The following is a 7,684-nucleotide window of genomic DNA, read 5'->3' as shown; positions in this document are numbered from 1 at the left end:
AATATATATATATACTACATTACATTGAAAATTAACTGTGTTTGGCTTCATTTATAGTAGGATCCTGAAATGATCAAGCCATACAAGTAATGGATACTTTCTATGTAGAAATATTTGTGAGTAATCTCATGGTTGAGGCCTTAATTCTGCTCATTTTCCAAGAGAACCATAACAGCTTAATAATTGGATCACTGTATTTGAGTTAGGTGTATTAACATGGAATCTAGTGTAATGCTCCATCAATGGAATAAGAATGGATTAGAAGGAGAGGAAATATTTCCTGACTCCTAGTGCTTTGGCTGCAGGCTGATAAATAGTGTGGTTTGGAATCAATTTCAGCATTGATCTGAAAGATAATCCTCTTCATGACAACCACGTCCTGGGGTTTTTACTGTCAGATATAAGAATGAATGGCAGGTTCTAAATAAAAAAGGAGAGCAAAAGAATAAGGCCTGAGGGGAAAGGGTCGTTATTTGCTTGTCATATGTGAGGTAAGGCAGAAAGGCGATTTTTCCCACTCTGGGAGAGGGAGAGGGAAAGTACATCAAAATTGTATTTATTTTCTTAATTGCTGAAGCTACAGCATAAAATTTAACAATCAATCTTGTTTATTGTTGTATGTGGGAAATTAAAAATATACAGTATACAATAATTTAACTGACTGTGCTAAGGATCTATAGTGCCTTTCTAATCGATATTGTGTATTTTATGCTAGCCTGGTCATGTAGGGCACATGGAGGGGAAGAAACAGCTGTGGGGGAAAACCAGTTATTTGTCTTGGAAAAGCTTTTATTCTGTAAAGGCTAGGAAACAAATAAAGATTGTCCAGAGAGCCTGAGAGAATACTCAGGAGGCTTAGCCCTAAGAGGGCCTTTTAAAAGTGTTATATGATCTTGCTTGGGATAAAAATTAAGATAAATTTCCTATTTTATTAACCAATTTTTAAAAATAACATGATTACCAAATATAAAAAGTAGTACTAGATAAATCATCAAAAAAAATAAGAGAAAGAAATAAAGGCTTCATTGATCTTGAAACTGGAGCTGCTCAGTGTCCAGCAACATTTAAGTTTTAATTGTATCCGTGGTCATGGAATATCCAGTCATATCAAGCCAGGATTAGATATTTCTGCTGGGCATTCCCTGTCCTGTGTGTGCTTGCATGTGTGTACATTCCTTAGCTTATTGAGTGTCAAACTGGAAGGGAACTTAGATATTATTTAGTTCATCATTTCCACTTTAGAGATGAAGAGAGGGAATCTTGGAGTGGTTAAGTAATTTTCTGAATATTCTATATAAATAACTGTGTCATAGGATTAGAAGAAACAGCGTTACCTTGTGTCCTATTGCCATTACTTTTTTTTTAATCAAGGTTTTTTTTTTATTTTCTCAAAGAGGGAAGTTCTTTAGGGTAAAGGAATATTTCTCTGAATGTTCTTTATGCTTTTAAACATTAGTATTTCTATGGGAACAGACAGCTTTATTGTTTTTTTTTATTCCAATAAAGATATTTTTCACGAATATGATTACTTTTCCCATTTATTGATGAAATTGAAGATAGTCTTAAACATATGAATGGTGATATAAAACTAAAAATGAGAAAAGTATTTTAGGAATTTGAGGATCTTTCCCCCATAATATTTTACCTTCTAATTTTAAATTCTCTAGGCTCTCCTTACTTCTTTTTTAATCAGCTCAGAAAAAGATGAAGACACATTTCTCTTAAAGCACTAAATTAGTAAATATAACTGGATTGCTTTTATGCCAGATAATGTAATTTAGGAGCATAGCAGTTCATGAAACACGACCAAGCTGATGCTACCATTTTAAGTTATGTCTTTCCAACTTGAATCACAGATAAATAGGGGGGAAAAGGAGTAAGAAAATAAGCATTTATATAGTGCCTGTTATTTGTCAGGCATTGTATTAATCACTTAACAAATATCTCATTTGATTCTCAGTATAATCCTGTGAGGTAGATGTTACTATTACCCCCATTTTATAGTTGAGGAAATGAAGGCAAACAGAAATTAAGCACCCTTGGCCACGGTCACAGAGCTAGTCAGTATTGGAAGCCAGATTGGATCCCATGTCTCTATGACTCCAGGTGCAATAAGATCTCATCCAGGAATGATCTACATAGTTTAGGAGATTGATAGTACACTTTAACTACAATACAATCCAAAGACTCTCCCCACTGAGAAGAGCAAATTCTTTAGCTTTACCTGTCTTTACTAGATATATAATACCTCAATATTTCAGATAGAGCAGGTAAATTATATTTGAACGCTGATAAAAGCTCACTCATTTCTTCTAATGGACTACCAGACACAAAACAGATGACTCAAAATTAAATATTTGGATTCATTCTATATCTTTTACACTATCTATAGAAATTTGTGATAGCTAATGTTAATTTCAAATGCTTGACAGAGCAGTAAAAATCATGGGAAATAGAAACACATTTAAGATCACAAATGTATCATTGAATGAGTGCCTCTTTTCCCACAGCCATTGTGTATTACTGTGTTAGATTAAATGAAACCAAAATCTGAAAATTGCTATGCTCATTGGCATGTAGTTTTCTGTTTAGTTTGAGTTTATCCTTTGTAATCATAAAACAGATTGCTGCTTTGGCCCTTTACTTAGCTCTTATAAGTGCCCTTGTCTTTGGCCTGTCCGTATATATTTGTATTATCTATCTAGAGCCAGAATGGTAGAGTGGATTGAGTAGTGAGGCTATGTACAGAAAATCCTGCCTCTGACACAGAATCACAAAATTTGAGATATTGACGAGATCTCATAAGCCATATAGTTCTAGCCTTCCTCCCAAAAGAATCTTCACTATTTCATACTAAATAACAATGATCCAGACTCTGGTCTAAGAAGAAAGTAACTCGCCACCTCTTGAGGCTGGCCATTCCACTTCTGCATGAATCTAATGGTTAATTTAGACTAAATTTGTCTCTGTAATTTGTATCTTGTGTCCCTGTTCTGCCTATAATAGACAAAAAAGAACATGTCTGTGTATTCTTTCAAAAGACAGTTTTTACATACTTGAGTAGAGCTACCATTTTTCCAAAAACCTTTTTTTTTCTCCAGATTAAACATATCCATTTAATTCAACCATATTTTTAATGATAGGGATTTAAGACCCCCAACTTTTTTGCCTTTTGGAAACTTTCTAGTTTATCAGTGTCCCCTTTGGTTTAAACTATGGTGCCCGGGGTCAAACACAATATTTCATATGAAGTTAGAGAAGAGATCATGTAGAGGGATAATTTTTACCTTAGGGATGAAAGCCAAACCCCTTAGTGCAACACAATATCTCATTAGCTTTTAAACTGCTTCATCATAGTACTAACTCATGTTGAGCTTTCAGTCTTCTAAATTCTATTGAACTCTTCCCAACCAGACTGATGTCTAACCATGCTTCCCCATCTTGTACTTGTGAGAGTAATTTTTTTTGTCTGCATAATAACCTTTTACATTTATCTCTATCAAATATTAACTCAGTGCTATAGACCAGAGTTTGGCAAAATATGGCCCGAAAGATTGAATCTAGTCTGGTTTTTCTATGGCCAATCAAGAAAGGTTTTTACATTTTAAAATACAAAACAACAACAACAACTTCATTTTAAATTGGAAAAACAATTCTTAGGTGTCAGGAATTAGTAATCTAGATTTGGCCCTCTGGCCATATTTTTCTCTTGCTTCAATCTGTAAACATGTTTTTTAGATCCTGATTCCATTAGCTATCCCTCTAGCCTAGTGGCATTTGAAAATTTGATGAACTTGCTACTGATACCTTTATCCCAGTCATTGACAAGATTGTCTGAGGGCAGATCTCTTGGATCTATACTGAAAACTTCTTGCTATATCAAGAACCATTAATAAGGACTGCGAAAGGCCATCTAACCAATTTCGAACCTGTATAAATGCAGTATTTATAGTATAGAGCACCACATCTTTTTCACAAGAATAATTCGAGATACTTTATTGAAAGTTCTGCTGAAATTGAGGTAAACTATTACTCTACCATAACCCTCATCTGTTAATTTAGTAATCCTTTCAAAAAGGGAGTTGATGTTTGACTTGAATAACCTTCTCTTTCTTGTTCTTTATAATCGGTATATCTCTTTCTAGATGTTCACCTACTATATCTTTAATAAGCCATTCTAGAATTTTCCTAGGAATCAAAGTTAATCTTTCTGACCCATAATTTGCAGCCTCAGTTCACTTTCTTTTAAAAAGCAAACAAACAAGTAAATAAAACAAAATTAAAACCTCCAGGGCATTTCCCCATCTCAATTTTGTGGTACCTCTCTTGTTTTTTTTTATGATCTGTCACATATTCCTAATAGGAATCCAACAATTCCCTCTGCTGGCTCTTTCAAGATTAGATGATATAGTTCCCTTAGTCCAGGTGGAGAGTATCTAAATAATGTCCTGACTTAGAATCAGCTGTCTGTCAGTTTTGTTCAGTCATTTCCAGGGCAATGATCAATATTCTCTTTGGAAGAGAAACCACAAGCAAAGTAAGACTAGAGCATCCCTGCCATTTCTCTGTTATTAAATATCATTGTGACAATTATGGTAAGCAAAGATTCTGCTCCTTTTTGCTCCTCTCTTCTCTCATGATATAACTAAGAAATTCCTTTTTTGTGGTTCTTAGTTTTCCTTGACAGTCTGAGTTTTAACATTCCTGACACAGTTTTAATCCTTTTTGATTCACCATCTTTTGTCTGACCCTGCATCCCTCTCCTGTGCATAACATTATTATGACTCCATACAGAATTGGATCTTTGGCCTATATTCCCTAGGTTGATTATTATTTTACTTTTTTGTGACTTACGTAGTTATATGTTTATCATTTCTACTTTTTATATTTATTTAATATTTCTCTGAACTCTAGCATATTGATGTCAAACTGAGATAGAAATAAATTTCCCGTGGGCCACATATTAATTTAGAAAACTACAAATTGACAAATCAGTGCTTTATTGTATTTTTATTTATTTTGCTAAACACTTTCCAATTATATTTTAATCTAGTTCCTGTCACACTTCAGAGTTTAGTAGAACTCATGTTGCTCATGTTTCTGAATTATATTGCTCTACCTTCTAACTTTATCTAGTTTTATCAGAGTACTATGCAGTGCTAAGAAAAAGGCCACAGTATTTATTGTTTCCATGCAGAAGATCTCATAAGTCTTTTTAGATTTAAATTCCCCAATATTTTTTTATTTCCATATTTTCCCTTTATCTGTCTCTTAGATTTCTACATTTCTGAAAGGAATATTTAAATTATATATAATTATTGAACTATCTGCATTGTGTTTTGATTCCATTTAACTTTTCCTTTTTGAATATTACCCACCCTAAATGATATTCAATAGAAATTAATAAAAGAATAAACTATTATTTAGCAGATTTCTTTGATTCCTATTGTGGCTAGATGGTGGGAGTTCAATCATGGGCACTGTGCCACAAGGACAATTTTTAAAAATTCTGAGACTTCTAATGGGCCAAGTCATAATGGAGTTCTTACTTGAAGGGAGATGATACTCAGGTATAAGAGTACCATCCCAGGGTCTGACTTTAAGGAAACTGTCCAATAAAGGTTTAGAATATGGGAGGGAGAAGTGAGCTTTTTTCAGGCCTGTTCCATTCATGATTTGGGAATTTCATTGAGGGGGATGTTGTGCTTAAGTCCTGACTATTTTTACTTAAGGATTTTCTTAGCCATTTTCATGTTATATTTCCAAAGGTACCTGTGAAGTAGTCAGAGTAGTTATAGCTCTCAATTTTGTATAGCCTGGAAGTTCTGTGTTTATCCATTCAACATAGATATCATTGTCGTTGAAATACAAAACAAAATGTTGTCCCATCCACAGCTCTGGGTAAAACATGTGGTTATATAATGAATGATGACTATTCTGTACTACAGAATTAGGAAGATACTTTACTTAACCCTGTTTGATTTCATAGCTTCCTGTGCTGAATAGATGGAGAATTTTTTCCCTAATTTTAAAACAAATCTTTAAAACAGCTAACTAAAGCATCAGAATTAACAATCTTTCCAGCAGATCACACTTTTCACTCCTGAAAGACATACTGAAGTAAATTCCTTTGACCCTGGGAGATACTTGCAAGATGGAATAAACAATGCAATCAATTAAAAGGTTAAAAACAATAGGTAAAATTTTTAGTTCATATTAGCTGCCTTGCTACTTGTTACACTGATTTTTGGCAAAGTTTCTGATGGATAGAATAGAAAAATGGTCATCCATGCTTATTGAACTTGAAAACATGGCATAGAGTTACCTCCACTAAAGGAGGTAGATAGGAGACAATGTAGAGAATGTCCTAGGCCTGAAGCTTGTTTTCTGATGTATAACTTTAGGAAGAAATGAATTCAAATCCATGTTCAGACTTGCTAACTTTGTGTCTCTGGGAAAGTCAATTGAACTTTATTTGCCTCAGTTTCTGAACTGTAAAATGAAGATAATAATGGCAACTATCTCCTAGAGCTTTTGTGAGGATTAAATAAGATAATATATATTTAAAACCTTTTTATTTAAGCATTTTTCCATGTATACATGATTCATATTCTTTCCCTCCCCTTTTTCCTATCCCCTTTCAAAAGCTGACAAGCAATTCCACTGGATTATGCATATATTATCAATTAATACCTATTTCCATATTATTCATTTTTGTAATAATCTTTTAAAAACCCAAATCCCATATCCAATACTTGTATAACCAAGTGAAAAATCAAATATTTTCCTTCTGTGTTTCTGTTCCCATAGTTCTTTCTCTCAATGTGGATAAATTCTTTCTCCCCCCTCATTTTACAATTTTTTGCCACCACTGTGGCTATGAATATTTTTGTACATTTTCCTTTATTACCTCTTTGGGGTACAAAACAAGCAGTGGTATTGCTGGATCAAAGGGCAGGCATTCTTTTAAAGCCCTTTAGGCATAATTCCAAATTGTCTTCCAGAATGGTTGGACCAATTCACATGTCTACCAGCAGTGTGTTAGTGTCCCAATTTTGCCATATTCCCTCCAGCATTTATTATTTTTCTTTACTTTCACATTGACCAATTTTCTAGGTGTGACGTGGTACCTCAGAGTTATTTTGATTTTCGTTTCAGTAATTAGGAGAGATTTAGGACACTTTTTCATGTGATTATTGATAGTTTTTATTTCTTCATCTGAAAACTGCCTATTCATATCCTTTGAACATTTGAAAATTGGGGAATGGATTGTTTTTTTTGTATATTTGACTTAGTTTCTTATATATTTGGTAAATTAGACACTTTTCAGAGAATTTTGTTATAATTTTTTATCCAGTTTGTTGCTTCCCTTCTAATTTTGTTTGCATTGGTTTTGTTTGTACAAAACCTTTTTAATTTCATATAATCAAAATTATTCATTTTACATTTTGTAATGTTCTCTTTCTTGCTTGCGCTTAAATTCCTTCCTTTTATATAGATCTGATAGGTAAACTATTCTATATTCACCTAATTTCTTTATGATTTCACTTTTTTTTAAAACCTTACCTTCCGTCTATTGACTCCAAGGCAGAAGAGTGGTAAGGGTTGGCAATGGGGTCAAGTGACTTGCCCAGGATCACACAGCTGGGAAGTGTCTGAGGCCAGATTTGAACCTAGGACCGCC

This window comes from Gracilinanus agilis, chromosome 4, assembly GCF_016433145.1.
Source record: "Gracilinanus agilis isolate LMUSP501 chromosome 4, AgileGrace, whole genome shotgun sequence".
NCBI lineage: Eukaryota > Metazoa > Chordata > Mammalia > Didelphimorphia > Didelphidae > Gracilinanus > Gracilinanus agilis.
Note: the sequence above shows the minus strand (reverse complement) of the source record.